Source organism: Balaenoptera musculus, chromosome 9 (assembly GCF_009873245.2).
Source record: "Balaenoptera musculus isolate JJ_BM4_2016_0621 chromosome 9, mBalMus1.pri.v3, whole genome shotgun sequence".
Taxonomy (NCBI): domain Eukaryota; kingdom Metazoa; phylum Chordata; class Mammalia; order Artiodactyla; family Balaenopteridae; genus Balaenoptera; species Balaenoptera musculus.
In genome coordinates this window covers 7,458,799-7,483,068 of record NC_045793.1, presented here as the reverse complement: position 1 = coordinate 7,483,068, position 24,270 = coordinate 7,458,799, and the positions used below count along the sequence as shown (strand labels likewise).

The following is a 24,270-nucleotide window of genomic DNA, read 5'->3' as shown; positions in this document are numbered from 1 at the left end:
GGGGAGAGACAGATACTCAAAGGGCTGGAGGAGGGAATAGGAGAGGATGGAGGGGGAGTTAAGGCAGGCAGCCCAGAGCCAGGGAGGATGAGGAGGGAGTCCCGGCTAAAGGTGCCACACAATTGGGTTGGGTTACGGAGAGTAAGAATTGAGACAGCCATTGGATTTGTCAAGACAAGGAACTGGAGACCCCGGAGAGAGGAGGGGGGTTTGGAGAAAGTTAAGGAGGGAATCTGTCCTGGATTTTATCTAGTGACGGGCAGTCAGTGCACATTTCCATCCCTCTTCTATCTCACTCCAGTACCACCAAGGCTGGACACCTGGAAAGCGCACTTCACAGCCTCCTATGCCAGCAGTGGTCCAGGTATAGTTTGGTTTCTGCCTGAGATGGACTGGAATGGGATCTGGAAATCATACAGGAGGTAGAAGCTCTTTGCCTCCTGCAATGGGGGTAGCAAACGCCCAGTTGGACGGCTGTGCTTTGAGCAGCCACGCCCTGACCTCTAGGTAGCTTGGCATTCTTGGCTTTCTGGATCACGACTATGGCCGTGAACCTGAAGGCAGCAGTGGTCCCACTCCCTTCCTGTGCTGTCCAGACCGTCCCAGCTCCCTCGGCTAAAGTCCTTCTGCTTGAAATTCCTAGTGTGGCCTGTCTCCAAGTGTCAGAGGTTAGGCGGTGAGGTGAGGGATTTAGGAATCAGCCTGTGGAGTTGGGAGGACCCAAGGCGATCGTCATTTTTCAAGGTGGGGAAGACCATGCGTGTCTGCCGGTGGCAGGGGTGGGGGGAGGTTGAGGATGCACACAGGTGGGGGGTAAGTGGGGGGACCCGTGGAGTCAGGGACCACCTCGCTACAAATGCAAGGGAAATACACTTGAAACATACCTCCCACCAAGAAATAAGAGATTTGTGGGAGTTTTCTGATTACAAAAACGATACACATACATTATAGAAAAAAAAATAAACTGGAAAGGTGTTTGTTTTAAGTAAAAACAAACAAAAAAATCATGCACAGTCAAGCTCAAAGTCTTTGGCATCTTTCATCCTGGTTTCTTTTCTTGGCACGTTACTCCTGGTTGGGGCTGAGTGAAAGCACTGGTGAGGCTACTGTGTTGGCAGAAAAGCTCAGGTTTTCCTCTTGACTTCACCACAGCCCAGGGCTCTTTTTCATCCTCACAGGTTCAGGAACATTTTTGTCAGTCCCCGGAGAGGAAAGCAATAACGGTGCTCCCTGAGCCGGGCATGTGAGCCAGAATGCCAAGAGTTCCATCAACCATGGGAACTCCAGAGGTCACTCGGACCAGAACGCCATCAACTATCACAGCAACACCAAAATGATACACTCGTGGTGAGTGCACTAGTCTCCTAGGGCTGCCATCAAAGTGCCACACACGGGGTGCACTAAAACAACAGAAATTTACTGTCTCAAAAGTTCTGGAGACTGGAGGTCCAGAAGACGTGAGCAGGGCTGGGTTCCCGATAAGTCCCATAGAGGAGGGTCCTTCCTCGCCTCTTCCTGGCTTCTGGTGCTGGTTGCTCAGCTGACCTTGGCCTTCCCTGCCTGCAGCTGCCTCACTCCAGTCTCTGCCTGTCATTGCATGGTGGTCGCCCCGTGTGTGTCTGGTCTTCATAGGGTGTTGTCCCCACTTCTTATCGGGACACCAGTCATATTGGATTAAGGGCCAACCCAACTCCAGTTCGACCTCATCTTAACTTGACTAATTACATCTTCAATGACCCTGTTTGCAAATAAGGTCACGTTCACAGGTACTGGGGTTAGGACTTCAACATATTATTTGTGGGGGGGACACATCTCAACCCATAACGGGGAGCCAGGAGCCCCAAGCAAGTAAAGTTGCTGAATGACAAATACAGAAGTCTGGTGGCCAGGCGTCCTCTGCTGGTCAGCCCTTGGAGATTCACTGCCCACTCTGGGCTCCTCTGTTAGGCTCCGATCCAATCACAGTCTTTCCCCAAACAAGGAAGAGGACAGAGGCACAAGATTCCACTCAGCTCATTATAACCACAGCCTGGTTCTGCTGCCCTAAGTGGACACTCGAATTTTTCCATCATACTATAAGATAGTTCCTTAGTTTATGCTAATTGATGGGTTAATTTCTAATTGGGTGATTTTCTCTGACTTCCCTCCTTCCAAGAGTTTAGAAGACACCTCACTGTTACCCCTAGGTACCACTGACATCCATAACTCTAGAATACAGTTGACAGACGGAAGATCAGTGTCAATGTCACATGCATGGCGAACGGCTGGCTTTTTCAAGGAAACCAGCTTTGCAGCCAGGACCCCACGGACAGCGAGCTTTATCGTCTTTGCTCCGGTTGAAACTCTGAGCAAATCCCTTATTCAAAATGCCTTGGTTTCTTAACTGCAAGAGGATGACTTGTGTGATACGCACTCACAAGTCATTTTATACCGAAAGTGGTCAACTTTGAGTGGGACTGTTTTTTCGTTTGTTTCTTTGTTTTAAATAAAGAGATGAACTTTTTAGAACAGTTTGAGATTTACAGACCTATTGTGAAGATAGTACAGAGAGTTTCCAGATACCCCGCACCCAGGGTCCCCTATTATTAACATCTTACATTGGTAGGGTACAGGTGTCACAATTAGTGAACCAATATTGATACATTCTTATTGACTAAAGCTCCTACATTACTCAGTTTTCCCCTAACACCCTTCTTCTGGTCCGGGGTTCCATCCAGGACACCCCATTACATGTAGTCGTCATGTCTCCTTAGGCTTCCCTTGGCTGTAACAGTTTCTCAGTGTCCCTGTTTTTGATGACCTCAACAGATTTGAGGATTGCTGAGCAGGTGTTTGTAGAATGTCCCTTCATTGGGATTTGTCTGATGTTTTTCTCATAATTAGATCAGGGTTACGAGTTTTTGGAGAAAGACCTCAGAAGTGATGTGCCATCATCACATTGTATCACCGTCACCGTCACATACTATCACTATGACTTATCACTGTTGATTTAACCTTGATCACTTGATGGAGGTCAGGTTTGTCAGGCGTCTCCATGGGAAAGTTACTCTTTCTTCCTCTCCCTTTCCATACTGTCCTCTCCGGTGGAAAATCGAGTGGGCACATTTCTGAATGCTGTTTATATTTTAATCCTTGCATCGCTCTGGTGGCCTGACTTCCCTTGGTGATAACAACCCACGTCTGCACACACACAGCACCTCCCACCCACACCCTCTCTGTTTGATGCCGCAGACACCTCTTCCATGCTCTTTCTCCTTTCCTGTGCACAGCTTGCTCTTGCGTCTTGCCAGTAAGTCTGTATTGCACTTTCAATGAATATCCTCATGACGCAAGGTCATGGCAAGTTTCCGCGACCTGGGGTCATGAGGCTGTGAGTTGCTGAGGAAGGTTTGTTTGGTTTGTTTAGTGCTATCAGCTGTGACATATGTAGCAGCTAATTAGCACATCAATTGTCTGTAGCGTAATTATCACCTCAGTTAAAACATCAGAGCCTGCTAGCAAGTATCATTAAGTTTAAATTGGATCCCTGGGCAATGTTCTAATTACAATATTTGAATTTTTTAAATGAACTTGTAGAAAGATTAGTTTCATGCTGTACTTAGTGATTTCCTCCTATTGGACAGGAATATGTACAATGTACCCTTGAAGTAAATGATCATTCTTTCCTTGTAGCACTAAGGTGGGCTTATGAGTATGATTAAAGTAATTACATCTTGCTTCTTACTAGAATATATTAGATTCTAATTATTATGTAGTACAGTACATATAATATCTAACATATAATAATATATTCATAAATATATTTAAATATTTATACATTTATAGGTAAGTATAATATATTATATAGAATATATTTTGTTATATTATATGTTTCATATTATATCTTATATTCTATATAATCTATTATAACATTCTATATTCTATATTATATTATACATTCTTATTGGAAAATATATATACATGCATATACATATATACAATATCGTCTTGGTTGAAAATCTGAAAGTGAGGAATGGCAAGATGTCATTTCAGAGCAAGGTTAGATTACACTATGCAAAGGAGCAAAGGTACATAGGATATGAAAGAAATCAGACTACAGGGAAGTCATATTTTAATTAAAATACAAAATGTAACCCTTGGTATTGGCCCTGTGCTTTTTAGGTTCTTGCTGTGCAGGCGTGGCAAACAGGGAGAGCCCGCTGAGAATGCGAGCCTTTCCAGGATGACCTTCCCCATGGCCACAGTGTATGGCTGGGCGGGCTGTGCACTGCACAACTCCAGGGGGTGCCATTCATACAGAGACTATAGTATAGACTATACTGAGATGCTCCAGGAGTTCTACTATGAGGCTCTGGATCTCCCATAAATTGTGCATGAAACAGGGAGTTTTTCTGAACACTTTCCTCATTCTCTCTTCGTTTTTTCGATTCATGGTACTCATGGGTTATTAAATTTTAATGATTTACCCATCTGGTATGGAATCTATTTGGATCATCCACACCTGAGGAGGGCAGTCTGACCATTTACCATCATTTGATTCTTTTGCACTACATCTTTGTTTTCAATCAGTCAACAAATAGGTATCAGTATTTCAGTCTATGCCTCCCCGTGGGCTATCCTTCTCTTATTTTGAAGAGCAGACGTGGAGAATCTTTTATCTCCTGCAATCTACTGACCCACAAAGCATATCAAGGTCTGCCAAAATAAAGAACCACTTAAATTCACACTGGAAACTTCTACATAGGTGTTCACAGCCGTATTAGTATAACAGTAAAACCCAAATGTCCATCAACTGCTGAATACAGAAACAAAATGCGATATGTCCACACAGTGGAATATCATTCTGCCATAGAAAGGAATGGATTGCCGATGCCTGATACAGCATGGCAGAACCCTGAAAACAGTGAAAGAAGCCAGACACAAAAGCCTACATATTGTATGATTACATTTATATGAATGTTCAGAATAGGCAAATCTATAGAGACAGTAGATTCATGGTTTGCCAGGGAGTAGGGGGAAGGGGATGAGGAGTGACCACTAGTAAATATGGGGGTTTTGGGGGGAGGGTGAATAATGATGTGTTCTAAAATTAGATAGTGGTGATGTTGCATAACTCCATGAATACACTACAATGGCCCGAATGTACACGTTAAAAGGATGAATTTTATGGTGTGCGAATATGTCAACAAAGCTATAATGAAGACTTTTAAATCATATTGGAATCACATAACTTTAGAGATGCATTTTAGAGGGCTCTAGACCAATTCCTCCTTTTACATTTGAGGAAAATAAGGTTCTAAAGCAGTTGATTGATTGCCAACAGTCACAATATGTTGATTGCTGCCTTGTGATTAAATTGTTATGGAGAAGGTGTTTTTGTGAGGGTCCCAATTACATATAAGTGGCTACCGGTGTATCCAGGAGATGGTCCTCACAGCAAACTACATCTCACAATTTAAAGTGCAGTTTTAATATACTCTCGAAGTTCTGCCATATTTATCGCAGTTACATACCCCCATCTCCCAGGAAGCTAGGATATTAAGTTGTTAGAATGTAAAACCCATTAGCTGGCTCCCTTCCGATATTCCCTCCAGTAACTACACCGGCTCAATGGTTAGAGATAAATGTAAGACCTTCAGCTCATGCACTTTAAAAAGAATAAACCGTCAGAAACACAGAACTGTATTAAATTAATCAATGCCATAAACATGTTAAAGGATACTTTAATCCCATTTCTAGGCCAGTAAAGACAAAGTTACAGAAAAAGGAGAGACCGAAGAAGGGAAATGAGACAAGAAAGACCACCAGGCGCAATGGTTAAGAATCGCCTGCCAGTACAGGGAACATGGGTTCGAGCCCTGGTCTGGGAAGATCCCACATGCGGGAGCAACTAAGCCCGTGCGCCACAACTACGGAGCCTGTGCTCTAGAGTCCGCGAGCCACAACTACTGACGCCTGCGCTCCAAAGCCCGTGCTCCGCAAACAAGAGAAGCCACCGCAAGGAAGAGCAGCCCCTGCTCGCCGCAACTAGAGAAAGCCCGCGCGCAGCAACCAACGCAGCCAAAAATAAATAAATTCATTAAAAAAAAAAAAAAAAGACCACCAAAGATGGAGATAAAGAAAAGGGTCTCCTGCCTTTCAAAACCTCCTCCCCCTTCTGTTGAAGGAGCAACAGCTTCGAAACCCCTGCAGTGGCCCACCCCTCCCCCCATGACACGGGAGGTCTGGCCACAGGTCACCTGGACCAATCCTCCTCCGCAGACCCTGGGGCCGTGACCTGCACCTTTGGCGATTTCTCTACTGTTGCTGCTGGGAGCATCGGAAGCTGAGCTGGAATGCCAGGGGAATCACTGAGGCAATTAACCCTGGAAATTGGGATTTATGGAGAGAACTCTCTTCCAGCTAAAATGGCACTGATTTTGTTAACCTTGGAGCAATCTTCTCCAAGGCCTCCCCAGTTCTAAAATTCCTCTCATCTAGAATCTTAAGAGCGAGCGGAAGGCAAAAGCAAACCACCACTTCATTGAGGAAAACTTGCTACAGGTTAGATAAGATTACAAGGCTCCCTGAGGACCTGAGGACCTTATCTCCACAAGGGCATAACATTTGTTTTTGGCTTTGTTTTTTTTAACTTTTTATTTCATATTGGAGTATAGTTGATTAACAATGTTGTGATAGTTTCAGGTGTACAGCAAAGTGACTCAGTTATATGTATACATGTATCTATTAAGGGCCTAACATTTGAGTCCAATAATCAAGGAGTCTATACTGGACACCTGCTGCGGGCCAGGCGGGGAAACTCATTGTTTACACTGATTTCAAAATATCTGAATAAACGAAAGGCTGGCATAGGGTGGGGTGTAGGGAAGAGAAGATGTTCCTGTTAGGATTGTGAGGTGGTTTTGTGGATGCCCCAGGTTATCAGTGACGCCTCCCCCACCCCTGCCCTTGTCCCTAACAGAGACCTCACTCAGCTCTCCACGTCTCCCCCACTGGAGCCCACTCACCTGGGGAAAGCAGCCCCCTCCCAGCTTTAGGGTTGATTTTATTTAGACCGCTCCAATATGGTAATTCCAACTCCCTTACCAGGAACTGGTTCAGGGTCTCAGCCCATCAGTGCGTGGCCTTGACCTGGGTCTGGTGTTGATTGTGAGCTGGGCCCATGATCCCATCCTATTGACAAGAAAGATTTCTGCCCCGTGGCCAGGGGAGGCACCTCCCTCCTGTCGGATGGGAACAATTAAGCCTGTTGTCCCAGTAGCCAAAGAGGGAAGCCTGCCTGAGGACAAGGCCGACACATGAAGCAGAACTAAGAAAATTCCAGAGAAACTGAGCAAGGGCCCTGCCCAGACCATACCTGGAACCTATTATAGTCTCTAGACATCCTGTCACACGCATTTCTTTACTTCTTTGTTTTTTGTTTTTTTTTAAATTGTGGTAAGATATACATAGGTTAAAACTGACCATCTTAACTATTTTTAAGTGTACAGTTGAGTAGTGTTACCTATATTCACATGGTTGTGCAACCAATCTTGCAAAACTAAAACTCCATACCCATTAAACAACAACCCCTCATTCTCCTCTCCCCCAGGCCCCTGGCAACCACCATTCTACTTTCCGTCTCTATGATTTTGACGACTCTAGGGACCTCGTATAAGTGGAATCATATAGTATCATCCTTTTGTGAGTGGCTTATTTCGCTCAGCAGACTGTCCTCAAGGTTCATGCATATTGTAACGTGTCAGAATTTCCTTCCTTTCTATAGCTGATCATTATTCCACTGTACATATATACCACATTTTGTTTATCCATTCATCCATCAAAGGATACTTGAGGGGTTTCCACCCTCTGGCTATTGCGAATAATGCAGCTATGAACAGGGTGTACAAATATCTATTCGAGTATTCCTCTACTTTTAAACATTTAATATTAGTTTGACTCTGATGGGCACGATTTGCTCCAGAGCTCAGTACTTGCTTGCTGGCTGTTGGGTCTGTATTGTAGTTCAAGTTCTCCCTCTACCCAATCCTGTTCTCTCCCTTTCCTTTCACAAGTATTGATTCCTAATAAATATCTCACACCCCAACTTCTTTGGAAATGCCCCAGATGAACATTTCCCTGCCTCTGTCCACCTCCCCCAACCTTACGCTGGCACTATGTTTGTGGGCATTGTGCACACGGGGCTTTCGTCAATTCTCCATCTGAAGCTTCCAGGGACTGTCTCCTATGACTTTCTCAGAGTCTCTGAGAGAGGCAGGTGTTGGCACAACCAAGGCCAGCCCACAGCTTGTTTTGGCTGAATCAGCTCCTGTAGACCAGGGGTCCCCAACCCCCGGTCCACCTGGTCCGAGGCCTGTTAGGAACCGGACCATACAGCAGGAGGTGAGTAGTGGGAGAGCGAGCTCCGCCACTCCCCATTGCTCCCCATCACTTGCGTTACTACCTGAACCACCCCCTCCCCCATCCATGGAAAAACTGTCTTCCATGAAACCGGTCCCTGGTGCCAAAAAGGTTGGGGACCGCTGCTGTAGACTTCCCATGTGAGAGCCAAAGCTTTTGACTCTACTTCCAACAGACGACATTAGAGGTCAAGAGGTCATTCCATCCCTCCTTCTAGTCCACTGATGGCTGCCATGGCCCTTGTTTTAAGTGTTTTTTTTTTTTAAGCTTTTATTTATTTATTTTGGCCACGCCACAGGCCAGGTGGGAGCTTAGGTGAGATGCAGGGAAAGCAGTGTTTAGAGGGAAATTTATAGCATTGAATGTATATATTAGAAAAGAAGAAAGATCTAAAATCTATCAACTAAGCTTCCACCTTAGGAAACTAAGAAGAGAAGAGCAAATTAAATCCAAAGTAAGCAAAAGAAAAGAAATAATAAATATTAAAGCAGAAATCACTGAAATTGAAAATAGGAAATCAATAGAGAATATCAGCAAAACCAAAAGCTGGTTCTTTGAAAAGATCAATAAAATCAATAAGCCTTTATAGCAAGGCTAACAAGAAAAAAAGAGAGGAGATGTAAATTACTTATATCAAAAATGAAACAGGGGAAAAAACCACAGTTACAGAAAGATAGAGAAGATGAAAAGGCAGAGGGCTATGTACCAGATGAAGGAACAAGAAAAAACCCCAGAAAAACAACTAAATGAAGTGGAGATAGGCAACCTTCCAGAAAAAGAATTCAGAATAATGATAGTGAAGATGATCCAGGACCTCGGAATAAGAATGGAGGCAAAGATTGAGAAGATGCAAGAAATGATTAACAAAGACCTAGAAGAATTAAAGAACAAACAAACAGAGATCACCAATACAATAACTGAAATGAAAACTACACTAGAAGGAATCAATAGCAGAATAACTGAGGCAGAAGAACGGATAAGTGACCTGGAAGACAGAATGGTGGAATTTACTGCTGCGGAACAGACTAAAGAAAAAAGAATGAAAAGAAATGAAGACAGCCTAAGAGACCTCTGGGACAACATTAAACGCAACAACATTCGCATTATAGGGGTCCCAGAAGGAGAAGAGAGAGAGAAAGGACCAGAGAAAATATTTGAAGAGATTATAGTCGAAAACTTCCCTAACATGGGAAAGGAAATAGCCACCCAAGTCCAGGAAGCGCAGAGAGTCCCATACAGAATAAACCCAAGGAGAAACACGCTGAGACACATAGTAATCAAAGTGGCAAAAATTAAAGACAAAGAAAAATTATTGAAAGCAGCAAGGGAAAAACGACAAATAACATACAAGGGAACTCCCATAAGGTTAACAGCTGATTTCTCAGCAGAAACTCTACAAGCCAGAAGGGAGTGGCATGATATACTTAAAGTGATGAAAGGGAAGAACCTACAACCAAGATTACTCTACCCGGCAAGGATCTCATTTAGATTTGATGGAGAAATCAAAAGCTTTGCAGACAAGCAAAAGCTAAGAGAATTCAGCACCACCAAACCAGCTCTACAACAAATGCTAAAGGAACTTCTCTAAGTGGGAAACACAAGAGAAGAAAAGGACCTACAAAAACAAACCCAAAACAATTAAGAAAATGGTCATAGGAACATACATATCGATAATTACCTTAAACGTGAATGGATTAAATGCCCCAATCAAAAGACATAGACTGGCTGAATGGATACAAAAACAAGACCCATATATATGCTGTCTACAAGAGACCCACTTTAGACCTAGGGACACATACAGACTGAAAGTGAGGGGATGGAAAAAGATATTCCATGCAAATGGAAATCAAAAGAAAGCTGGAGTAGCTATACTCATATCAGATAAAATAGACTTTAAAATAAAGAATGTTACAAGAGACAAGGAAGGACGCTACATAATGATCCAGGGATCAATCCAAGAAGAAGATATAACAATTAGAAATATATATGCACCCAACATAGGAGCACCTCAATACATAAGGCAACTGCTAACAGCTATAAAAGAGGAAATCGACAGTAACACAATAATAGTGGGGGACTTTAACACCTCACTTACACCAATGGACAGATCATCCAAAATGAAAATAAATAAGGAAACAGAAGCTTTAAATGACACAATAGACCAGATAGATTTAATTGATATATATAGGACATTCCATCCAAAAACAGCAGATTACACGTTCTTCTCAAGTGCGCACGGAACATTCTCCAGGATAGATCACATCTTGGGTCACAAATCAAGCCGCAGTAAATTTAAGAAAATTGAAATCATATCAAGCATCTTTTCTGACCACAACGCTATGAGATTAGAAATGAATTACAGGGAAAAAAACGTAAAAAGGACAAACACATGGAGGCTAAACAATACGTTACTAAATAACCAAGAGATCACTGAAGAAATCAAAGAGGAAATCAAAAAATACCTAGAGACAAATGACAATGAAAACACGACGACCCAAAACCTATGGGATGCAGCAAAAGCGGTTCTAAGAGGGAAGTTTATAGCTATACAAGCCTACCTAAAGAAACAAGAAAAATCTCAAGTAAACAATCTAACCTTACACCTAAAGAAACTAGAGAAAGAAGAACAAACAAAACCCAAAGTTAGCAGAAGGAAAGAAATCATAAAGATCAGAGCAGAAATAAATGAAATAGAAACAAAGAAAACAATAGCAAAGATCAATAAAACTAAAAGTTGGTTCTTTGAGAAGATAAACAAAATTGATAAGCCATTAGCCAGACTCATCAAGAAAAAGAGGGAGAGGACTCAAATCAATAAAATCAGAAATGAAAAAGGAGAAGTTACAACAGACACCGCAGAAATACAAAGCATCCTAAGAGACTACTACAAGCAACTTTATGCCAATAAAATGGACAACCTGGAAGAAATGGACAAATTCTTAGAAAGGTATAACCTTCCCAGACTGAATCAGGAAGAAACAGAAAATATGAACAGACCAATCACAAGTAATGAAATTGAAACTGTGATTAAAAATCTTCCAACAAACAAAAGTCCAGGACCAGATGGCTTCACAGGTGAATTCTATCAAACATTTAGAGAAGAGCTAACACCCATCCTTCTCAAACTCTTCCAAAAAATTGCAGAGGAAGGAACACTCCCAAACTCATTCTATGAGGCCACCATCACCCTGATACCAAAACCAGACAAAGACACTACAAAAAAAGAAAATTACAGACCAATATCACTGATGAATATAGATGCAAAAATCCTCAACAAAATACTAGCAAACAGAATCCAGCAACACATTAAAAGGATCATACACCACGATCAAGTGGGATTTATCCCAGGGATGCAAGGATTCTTCAATATACGCAAATCAATCAATGTGATACACCATATTAACAAATTGAAGAATAAAAACCATATGATCATCTCAATAGATGCAGAAAAAGCTTTTGACAAAATTCAACACCCATTTCTGATAAAAACTCTCCAGAAAGTGGGCATAGAGGGAACCTACCTCAACATAATAAAGGCCATATATGACAAACCCACAGCAAACATCATTCTCAATGGTGAAAAACTGAAAGCATTTCCTCTAAGATCAGGAACGAGACAAGGATGTCCACTCTCACCACTATTATTCAACATAGTTCTGGAAGTCCTAGCCACGGCAATCAGAGAAGAAAAAGAAATAAAAGGAATACAAATTGGAAAAGAAGAAGTAAAACTGTCACTGTTTGCAGATGACATGATACTATACATAGAGAATCCTAAAACTGCCACCAGAAAACTGCTAGAGCTAATTAATGAATATGGTAAAGTTGCAGGATACAAAATTAATGCACAGAAATCTCTTGCATTCCTATACACTAATGATGAAAAATCTGAAAGAGAAATTATGGAAACACTCCCATTTACCATTGCAACAAAAAGAATAAAATACCTAGGAATAAACCTACCTAGGGAGACGAAAGACCTGTATGCAGAAAACTATAAGACACTGATGAAAGAAATTAAAGATGATACCAACAGATGGAGAGATATACCATGTTCTTGGATTGGAAGAATCAACATTGTGAAAATGAGTATACTACCCAAAGCAATCTACAGATTCAATGCAATCCCTATCAAATTACCAATGGCATTTTTTACGGAGCTAGAACAAATCATCTTAAAATTTGTATGGAGACACAAAAGACCCCGAACAGCCAAAGCAGTCTTGAGGGAAAAAAATGGAGCTGGAGGAATCAGACTCCCTGACTTCAGACTATACTACAAAGCTACAGTAATCAAGACAGTATGGTACTGGCACAAAAACAGAAACATAGATCAATGGAACAAGATAGAAAGCCCAGAGATTAACCCACGCACCTATGGTCAACTAATCTATGACAAAGGAGGCAAAGATATACAATGGAGAAAAGACAGTCTCTTCAATAAGTGGTGCTGGGAAAACTGGACAGCTACATGTAAAAGAATGAAATTAGAATACTCCCTAACACCATACACAAAAATAAACTCAAAATGGATTAGAGACCTAAATATAAGACTGGACACTATAAAACTCTTAGAGGAAAACATAGGAAGAACACTCTTTGACATAAATCACAGCAAGATCTTTTTTGATCCACCTCCTAGAGTAATGGAAATAAAAACAAAAATAAACAAATGGGACCTAATGAAACTTCAAAGCTTTTGCACAGCAAAGGAAACCATAAACAAGACGAAAAGACAACCCTCAGAATGGGAGAAAATATTTGCAAATGAATCAACGGACAAAGGATTAATCTCCAAAATATATAAACAGCTCATTCAGCTCAATATCAAAGAAACAAACACCCCAATCCAAAAATGGGCAGAAGACCTAAATAGACATTTCTCCAAAGAAGACATACAGACGGCCACGAAGCACATGAAAAGATGCTCAACATCACTAATTATTAGAGAAATGCAAATCAAAACTACAATGAGGTATCACCTCACTCCTGTTAGAATGGGCATCATCAGAAAATCTACAAACAACAAATGCTGGAGAGGGTGTGGAGAAAAGGGAACCCTCTTGCACTGTTGGTGGGAATGTAAATTGATACAGCCACTATGGAGAACAGTATGGAGGTTCCTTAAAAAACTAAAAATAGAATTACCATATGACCCAGCAATCCCACTACTGGGCATATACCCAGAGAAAACCGTAATTCAAAAAGACACATGCACCCGAATGTTCATTGCAGCACTATTTACAATAGCCAGGTCATGGAAGCAACCTAAATGCCCATCAACAGACGAATGGATAAAGAAGATGTGGTACATATATACAATGGAATATTACTCAGCCATAAAAAGGAACGAAATTGAGTCATTTGTTGAGACATGGATGGATCTAGAGACTGTCATACAGAGTGAAGTAAGTCAGAAAGAGAAAAACAAATATCGTATATTAATGCATGTATGCGGAACCTAGAAAAATGGTACAGATGAGCCAGTTTGCAGGGCAGAAGTTGAGACACAAATGTAGAGAATGGTCATATGGACACCAAGGGGGGAAAACTGTGGTGAGGTGGGGATGGTGGTGTGCTGAATTGGGCAATTGGGATTGACATGTATACACTGATGTGTGTAAAACTGATGCCTAATAAGAACCTGCAGTATAAAAAAACAAACAAAACAACTAATACTAAACTTTCATTGGGTTATTTGTATGGAAATATGTTAATATAAATGTTTCAGACATTACATGAAAAAAAAAAAAAAAAATGAAACAGGGGACATCATTACAGAGCCTATGGACGTTAAAAGGAGTATTGTAAACAACTCTATGTCCACAGTTTGATAACCTAGATGAAATGGACCAATTCCTTCAAAGACACAATCTGCCAAAACTCATACAAGAAATAGACAATCTGAATAGGCCTATATCTTTTAAAGAAATTGAATCAATAATTAGTAACCTTTTGAAACAGAAAGCACCAGGCCCAAATGGGTTCACTGGTGAATTCTACCAAACATTTAAAGAAGAAATTACACCAATTCTCTATAATCTCTTCCAGAAGATAGAAGTAGAGAGAATACTTTGTAAGTCATTCTATGAGACCAGCATTGCCCTAATACCAAAACCAAAGCTATCACAAGAAGAGAAAACTACAAACCAACATCTCTTATGAACACAGATACAAAATACTTCAACAAAATATTAGCAGATTGAATCCAACAATGTATAAAAATAATTAAACACCATGACCAAGTGGGATTTATTCTATGTATGAGAGGCTGGTTCAACATTTGAAAATCAGTTAACATAATCTTAGGCTAAAGAAGAAAAGTCACATGATTATATCAATAGATGCAGAAAAAGCATTTAACAAAATCCATCATCGATTCATGATAAAAACTTTCAGCAATCTAGAAATAGAGGGGGATTTCATGAACTTGATAAAGAACAGCTACAAGAAACGTACAGTTAACATCATACTTAATGGTGAGAAACTTGAAGCTTTCCTGCTAAGATCAGGAACAAAACAAGGATGTTTCCTCTCACTAGTCCTTTTTTTTTTTTTTAATATATTTATTTTCATTATTTTTGGTTGTGTTGGGTCTTTGTTGCTGTGCCTGCTGTGCCCGGGCTTTCTCTAGTTGTAGGCAGCGGGGGCTTCTCACTGCGGTGCCTCCTCTTGTTGCGGAGCACGGGCTCGAGGCGCGCGGGCTCAGTAACTGTGGCTCGGGGGCTCTAAAGTACAGGCTCAGTAGTTGTGGCACACGGCCTTAGTTGCTCCGCAGCACGTGGGATTTTCCTGGACCAGGGCTCGAACCCGTGTCCCCTGCATTGGCAGGCGGATTCTTAACCACTGGACCACTAGGGAAGCCCTCACTAGTCCTTTTAAATATTATAGTGGGAGTCCTAATACAATAAGACAAGAAAAGAAATAAAACATACAGATTGGGAAAAAAGAAATAAAATTGCCTTTGTTCACAGATTATATGACCATCTATGTAGAAAATCTGAAAGAATCAACAAAAAAACTCCTAGAACAAATAAGCAATTTTAGAAAGGTTGCAGGATACCAAGTTAATATACAGAAGTCAATCACTTTCCTATTTATCAGCAATGAATAAGTGGAATTTGAAATTAAAAACATAATACCATTTACATTAGCACCCCCCAAAATGAAATACTTAGTTATAAATATAACAAAGTATGTACAATATCTATATGAAGAAAACTATAAAACTCTGATGAAAGAAATCAAAGAACTAAATAAATGGAAAGATATTTTATGTTCATGGATAGGAAGACCCAGTATTGCCAAGATGTCAGTTCTTTACAACTTGATATACAGATTTAACACAATCCCATGAAATTTGCAGCCAGTTATTTTGTGGATATCAACAAACTAACTCTAAAGTTTATTTAGAGAGGCAGAAGACCCAGAATAGGCAACATAATATTAAAGGAGGAGAACAAAGTCAGAACTGACACTACCTGACTTCAAGACTTACTATAAAGCTGTAGTAATCAAGATAGTGTGATAGTGGCAAAAGAATGAACAAATAGATCAATGGAACAGAATAGAGAGCCCAGAAATAGACCCACATAAATATAGTCAACAGATTTTTGAATAAGGAGCAAATGCAATACAATAGAGAAAAACAGCCTTTTTAACAAACGGTACCGGGACAACTGGACATCCATCCATATGCGAAAAAATAAATCCAGACACAGTTTATGCCCTTCCCAAAAATTAGCTCAAAATGGATCCTAGATGGACCTAGAGATGATCATACTAAGTGAAGTAAGACAGAGAAAGACAAATATCATATGATATCACTTATATGTGGAGCCTAAAAAAACTGATACAAATGAACTATTTACAAAACAGAAACAGACTCACAGACATAAAAAACAAACTTATGGTTACCAAAGGGGAAAGAGGGGTGAGGGATAAATCAGGAGTTTGGGATTAGCAGATACATACTACTATATATAAAAAAGACAAACAACAAGGTCCTACTGTATAGCACAGGGAACTATAGTCAGTACCTTGTAATATATAATAATGGAAAAGAATCTAATATATATATGAATCACTTTGCTGTATACCAGAAACTAACACAACATTGTAAATCAACTACACTTCAGTTTTTTAAAGAAAGGATCATAGAGCTAAATGTAAAATGCAAAACTATAAAACTCCTAGAAGATAACACAGGAAAATAATCTAGGTGACCTTAAGGATGGTGATGACTTTTTAGACACAACATCAAAGGCATGATCCATGAAACAAATCATTGATAAGCCGGACTTCATTAAAATTAAAAACTTCTGCTCTGGGAAAGACACTATCAAGAGAATGAGGAGACCAGCCATAGGCTAGGAGAAAATATTTGCAAAAGACATTCATCTGATAAAGGACTGCTATCCAAAGTCCAATTCTTAAAGTGCAACAATAAGAAAGCAAACAATTCAATTTTTAAATGGGCAAAAGACCCAAACAGACACCTCACCAAAGAAGATATACACATGGCAAATAAGCATATATGAAAAGATGTTCAACATCATACGTCATTAGAGAATTGCAAATTAAAACAGCAAGACACTACTACACACCTGTTAGAATGGTCCAAATCCAAAACACTGACAACACCAAATGCTGGTGAGGCTGTGAAGCAACAGGAACTCTCATTCACTGCTGGTGGGAACGCAAAATGGTACATCAACTTTGGAAGAGTTTGGCAATTTCTTACAAAAATAAACATACTCTAATTATGTGACCCAACATCATGTTCCTTGGTTTACCCAAAGGAGCTGAAAACTTATGTCCACACAAAAACCTGCACACAGATGTTTACAGCAGCTTTATTCATAATTGCCAAAACTTGGAAAATGTCCCTCTGTAGGTAAATGGATAAATAAACTGTGGCATATTCAAACAATGAAACATTAGTCAGCACTAAAAAGAAATAAGCTATCAAGCCATGAAGAGCCATGGAAGAAACTTAAAGGCATATTACTAAGTGAGAGAAGCCAATGTGAAAGTCTATATGCTGTATAATTCCAACTATACGTCATTCTGGAAAGGCAAGACTATGGAGACAGTAAAAGGATCACTGGTTGCCAGGAGTTAGGCGGGAGGGAGGGATGAATACTGGAGCACAGAGGATTTTTAGGGCAGTGAAACGACTCTGTATATTGTAATGATTGATACATGTCATTAAACATTTATCCCAACCCATAGAACATACAACACCAAGAGTGAACCCTAATGCAAACTATGGACCATGGGCGATAATGATGTGTAAATTTGTGGGTTGTAACAAATGTACCACTCTGGTGCAGGATGTTGATAGTGCTGGGAGGCTGTACCTATGTGGTCGCAGCCAGTCCATGGGAAATCTCTGTATATACTGCTCAGTGTTGCTGTGAACTTAAAACTGCCCTAAAAATAAAGTCTATTTTAAAAAGGGGGAAAAAACCCCAAAACACCAGAGAACAGTGATTCTTCAGAAAAAAATACATTACTTGAGTTACTTCATTGTATATCACCACTTGGAATTTTCATTTATTTAAAGTTTAATTGAAAATTAAATTAATTTAAATAAATTTTAAAGTTTAATTTCAAATAAATTGATTTAAATTGGTTTTAAATTTGAATTTGTTTAATATAAAATTTTAAACACACTATTTAAAACAGGGACACAGCGGGAACTGCACCGTATAATATTTGTATTTGGTAAGTGCAAATCTTAATTCATACATGAACTTATCTTACTGAGTTTGGCAAAATCTTTAAAATGGACATTTCTTCCTTTTTTCAAATTGTTAATTGCTTGTTTTACAACTAAAGGACGAATAGAGGAAACAGTGATTAATACTGATTATTACATGAGTATCACTGAAAATAATTTTGACGCACAGAGAGAAGTGTTCAAAATGACCCGCTCCGGGGGGTCCAGTAGTTGGTCCCTGATACTGAACCTGACAGTGACTTGTCCCAAAGCTGCCTTGCGCGCCCAGCTCTCACTGTTCGCTTCTGTACGACAAGACCCCCTCCCGCCCTCCTCAAAGCTACGGGGAAAAGGACTTGCACTTTGAAAAGACCGTGCAGCCAGTGGTGCGGGGCTGGAGGTCCAGGACCGTGGGGCCGCGCTGCGGGCGAAAAGCCAGGCAAGTTCCCAGCCCCGGTCTTCTGCCCGCAGTTACCACGCGCCTTATTTCTCCCAGGCATCATTTTTTAAAACTCACTGCTAATTAAACACATTTTTTGTTTTAGCCGCCGGGGACGAAATTCACTGTTTCCCTTTCTGTGAGGACAGGGAGGACCCTCATCTCCCTCCAGGAGAGCAGACAGTCCCCAGTTCTAAAAACAAAAGCGCTTGCGGAGAACAGGAGGCAATGACCACGGAAGCTGCGGGGCGCAGCGCTCCGGGGGCTCCCCGCCGCCCGGGCAGGAGGTCGGGAGCCCGGGGCGGCTCGGCTTCCTGGCCGAAGACCCCGGCTCGGGAGGGTGAAGCCCCGCAGCGCGTCCCGGGCGATTTCCCTGTATCCCAGCCCGAGACGCGGGGCGTGGGGTCCGGGAAGAGGACCGGGTCCGCGGCGTGGGGTCCGGGAACCCCGCGCGAGGCCGCCCCACGCAAACGCCCCGGCCCTTTGAGACTTAAGACAAACCGGGTGGGGGGGCTCCCCACGCTTCACAGACCCGCCAGGACCCACCTTCGCGGTTCGGCGCCTTGGCCGCGGCTCGTTTTGCATGCAAATCACCCACAATGCTCTAGCAGGGCCGCCTGGAGCTGTTTGCATTCCACTGAAGAGGAAAAGCCTCCTTTCTTGACAAAGTTCATATGCTTAATGGTTTTATGTTTTAAATATACGGTTGATATATGAGGTGTATGTTTGTGCGTTTAAAAAGAAACTCCCGCCTATAGGTAATCACCGTAAGCGTAGAAGAGATGGAATTCTAGAGCTTTATATAAGCAGCGGTGTGCTTTTTTACTTCGGCTGGTCCGCGTGCAGTGGTGTTTACAATTAATTGATCACAGCCAGTTACAGATTTCTTTGTTCCTTCTCCACTCCCACTGCTTCACTTGACTAGCCTTTTACCGCCTGGGGGAAATGGAGAATTAGTCTTAAAAGATTTTCTTTTTCTCTTTGTTTTTTTATCCTACAGGACAGCTAAGTACTAAGTCCGTTTCTTAAACACACCAGAAAATGCACTGTGCACGCCCGCCTGCCGGCGAGGATGACTAATGGACCGCAGCAGATGCCCCGTTCATGAGTCTGCACGGAGGACGCCGGAAAGGAGCTCCCCTTGTCTCCGGATTGTTCCTTGAGAAAAAGGAGAGCCAGAGGTTTGGGTGCCCTAGGTGTGAAGGAGAGAGAGCAAGAGGTTCATTGTACTGGCTTAAGCCCTGGGTCCATTAAGCTTTGCTTTTCTAATAAAACGTAAAGATTTGGGTATTGGGGGGGGGGGGGGAATGTGGGCTTTTGCAAATCAAGGATATTTTGGCTTCAAACTGTGGTGTCTGCAATGATAGCAGGATATACCTTGCAATACTGGGGGTATACTTATATACTAAGACTTGTTATCTGAAATTCAAATTTGACTAGGCATCTTGTATTTTATCTGGCAACCCTATCTTAGTCACACAAGTCTTACGAAAGAACTAACCCCAAACTCTTTCTTTTCTCGAGTTATTGTATGAATCTAGGCTGGCCTCATGGTTTCGTTGGCCATTCATTATTACTTTGCAGTTATTATCACCTGGTTAGGAATCTCCTGGAGACAGGATACATATGTCATCAAGACTGATGGGATTGTGGAGGCCGCTCACCTGTGGAATGAGCGCTTCCTAAGGTCGGAGGAACTGACTCTGCTCTCAAGTTTCTTAGTTTCATAATATCCATGTCACACTATTCCATCAAATACTTATCTCTCTCCCTCTCTCCTCGTCCGTCTGTCTCATTTATCATCTGTCCATCTATCTACCTATCTTTTTTTTAATTTTTCATTTTTTTGCAGTGCTTCTGTTGACCAGGACACCACAGCAATTGGTTTCATGGATTTATTGCCATTGTTTTGTTGTCTGTTTTTCATCGTACTGTAGCGGGGAGAACTCTTGAAGAAGAAAGATAGGATTTTCTGGTCCTGCAAGTCATGAACTATGAACTCTGGCTGACCTTGAGCTGCCCGTGTGACCGCTCAGAAATTCAGTTTCCTCATTTGTAAAATGATAATGTCTGCCATACTCTCCTGACTGGGTTGCAAAGAATATTAAATAAAACAAATAATATTTGAAAATACCTTGCACCTTATAAAATACAAAACAAACGTAAGGGTTTTCTTTGGCACATACAGAACATTGACTGTGGCCATCGGCTGTTATTCTCTTGCAGGATCGCTTATTATCATTATTCCTCAGACACAACAGTCGTGTGTCAACTTCTGGTGTATGATCATAGCATCATCAATTGGCTTGAACAGTCCACTGTGATGAAGGTGGTTCGCCTTCTAAGGGTATGCCCATTACCGAGGAATCAGTCGGGTGCACAAGAAAGGGCACAGGATCCAGACTGAGAACCCACACAGGGAACCCTGGCTTCCTGACGGTGGTACTCCCAACACCGCCTTACCTCTCTGTGAGGTCAACTAAACAAGATGGTTTTAGTGAACACGCCAGGGAAATCCAAGGTGTTCTCAAAGCACCTTGGGTTGCCTGCACCTATAAGGACAAACCAAATAGTCTCCTTTATTATACACACATCTGTGACAGTTACACAGTACTACGCCTTGCTTCCGATGCTGTTAGGAATTTACATTTCCATCTAGCAAAGGGCTAGGAAGATCACTGTTATGACCCCCAGTTTCAGATGGAAGAAGCTGGCTGAGTGGCTTTCTCAAGGTTACACGAGAGAGTAAAGGCAGAACCAAGATGAGAAAGTGGCTTCAAGGCCCCACCCAGGAGTCCCACAATATACTCTGCCCTTCTCCCATTCTCTTCTCTATTTCCAGACTCTTGGACTTGGTTTTTCCTCCTCCAACATGTTTTGAGAATGTTCATATCTCTATCTTCAGAACTTAACAGTATTGTTGACTTTGAAATGTCTCCTAATTTTGTCTATTAAGTGTTGTATTATCAAATATTAATCTCTCATCCTGTTGACATTCAAAACATTTAAAAATCCTCACATATCTTTAAAGATGATTTCCTTTTTTTTTTTTTTTGCAAATGATTTAACGAATGTAAAAATTAAATAAAACCCCACTCCACTAAAAAGTGGGAAAAATAAAATCCTTATTCACTCCCCACCCCATTACCCCATTTCCTTTCCTTGACCTCTTAGAATATATACTATCTTTACCATATCTATATATGTGTGTGTGTTGGGGCAGAGGAGGATTCTGTGATGGGTTTCCCCAAATTTATTGTTAGCTTCTGGAGAGAAAGGGCTATTCTAAAATTCTTTTTTTGTATTTCCAGCTCTTATCTCAGTGATAAGATAGTGTTAACTTTCAAATTTTTCACATTAAGATAAAAACAAGAGCAACGTATTTAATACCTATAGGGGGGCAGCTCTACAAAAGACTAGTCAAGTGCAGTAGTGAGAAGGGGGGAAAGAGTAGAACGAGGAGTTCGATCTGTAACTGACTGTGAACAATCAATTGAGATAACTCACTACCTTCGGACCAGCCAAGACTAAAAGCAGCTGCGTACAGTATTTATAGCTCAAGTATTTGTTCATTTTTACCTTACAGTGATATTCCACTTGGCGTTTATGAATGACAACATTTACAGTAGGTATGACATGCATCCTCTAACGATTCCACCCCAGGCATCTATTTATCAATAAATAGTATAAATGTATTTAACAAGAATCAGAAGCACTGCTGAGCATCCTGGGAAAGAGACATGCAAAATTAGCATCTCGTCACTAGGGCGTCTCTCCTCAGTCCGGTTTGTCTGGAGAGGCTCCGCAGGGGCAGGATCCGGGAGAGCTGTCCGTTCAGCGCTGACCTCCTTTGTCTATTTACCACATGTGACCCTCAAGACAGCTCAGTGAGGTCTGGAGAAAACTCTGTGAGCTAGAGCAGATAAAGTCTTGTGCTTCTCCGCATCTGTAAACCCCGGCAGAGCCCCACACCCTGGAAGCTGCGCTCTCACATCTTGGAGTCTGCTCCCTTCAGAAGGGCAGAGGTGCCTCCTCATTGCTCAAGATCTTCTCCTCCTCCTTAAATCCCAACTGATAAAAAACAGAACCCACCACAGGAACGGGAAGATGAGTCATCTGAAACACTCAAACATCTTGGATGCTTCTGAGAATTTCAAAATTTAAAGAGACAAAAGACAGAAGCCGAAAGTCAGAAAGGAAGGTGACTTTAAGTGAAGGCAAGAGGAACAGATTTCTGTAAAAGCATCAGAGAGACAAAGCTCAGAGAGACCTGAGGTTCACCCCCAATGCAAAGAATAGCAAAAGGACTGCAGGGCTGTGTCTGGGGCAGCCAGGTCAGGAATATTCCGGGGCAGAGGGGCAGCAGAGTTCTCAGCAGGAAGGCCACAGCAGGAGGGCAGGCAGCTGCCCCTTTGGGAGTTCACATCTCCAGGCCCAGACCAAACACACCTGTTACCCCTGATGTGAAAGCAGAATTGCTGGCTGCCTGTCTGACTCTCCCTCGTGCCTAGCCCAGTGCCTGGCACATGGCAGGTGCTCAATAAATGTGTTGAGTGAGTGAGTGAGTGAGTGAAAGAGATGAAGGAAAATGAACAATCCCAGAAAACCAGACACAAGCAAATGTCCTAATTTTCAAGAGGGGAAAAATGAGAGTAAAATGTTCATAAATTACAATCTCTAAATAGATGTTGCTCTCCAGTAAAATTCTAGAATGGGTTATTTAGGAGGTGGATGTATATTGGGAGCCAATTTGAAACTAACAAGAAAAAGTCACACATCAAAATAACTTAATTTCTTTTTGTTTCTAATTGCACGGCTTGACTTGACTAAATTGTTCCCATCTCTTCTTCTGCCTTTACATGGGCTGGAAGTCCACTCAACAACAGGCTCAGAGGCTGCTGCTGGGGACTGAGGCCATCCTGGGAGAGGGGGTGTCTCTGGTGCTGTCCCATGGGGCTGTTTCTTGGCCAGACCCTGTCTAACCTGTTTTCATCATTCACATGAACGAAACATCAAAGGCAGCTATTCAACTTTACTGAGGACACATTAGGTGATATGCTGTAAGAACCAGGAAGGCACCAGAGATTGACAGCGTGGGCTCATATCACATTATCTGGGCTTGAGTCCTAGTTTTCACCACCTACTAGCCATGTGTCTTTGGGCAAGTTGCTTACCTTGCTTGAGCATCAGTTTCTCCACCTTTAAAATGGGCATAATCAGAGTATCTATCTTGTAGGAGGTTGGGAGGATAAGTGAGAAGCCATGGAGAGAGTTCACTCTGGCACATTAAAAAGTCCTGTAAGAAGGTTAGCTCTCAATGTTCAGAAACATTTTCCCAGGCTGAACAGATACAATCTAATGAGAAACTAATAGATACAAACTAACAAGACAACAGATACAAATTAACAGATGAAGTTTCCCTTTTCAGTTAAAAACGAGAAGAAAATCTGAGCAGGTACCAGATAAGAGAATCTCACATGGTAAAAATGCAAATCAGAGTGTCCCCCTGAGGTATGCTCTGGACAGGTGGTACCCAGAGCCTAGGGCTCATTTTTTTTTAATTTAATTTTTATTGTTTAAATTGAAGTATATTTGATGTACAATATTATATGTTACAGGTGTACAGTATAGTGATTCACAATTTTTAAAGGTTATACTCCGTTGATATTTATTATAAAATATTGGCTATATTCCCCCTGTTGTACAG

General features: G+C 41.5%; 1 long non-coding RNA gene across 1 annotated transcript; it reads left to right on the top strand.

Moving 5' to 3' along the window:
- The first annotated feature begins 1,435 nt into the window (after positions 1-1,435).
- Positions 1,436-19,493, top strand: LOC118900436. The gene is made up of 3 exons (XR_005021144.1): positions 1,436-1,446; positions 5,544-5,545; positions 19,371-19,493. It is a non-coding gene; the product is annotated as an uncharacterized LOC118900436 (long non-coding RNA).
- Positions 19,494-24,270: the final 4,777 nt, after the last annotated feature.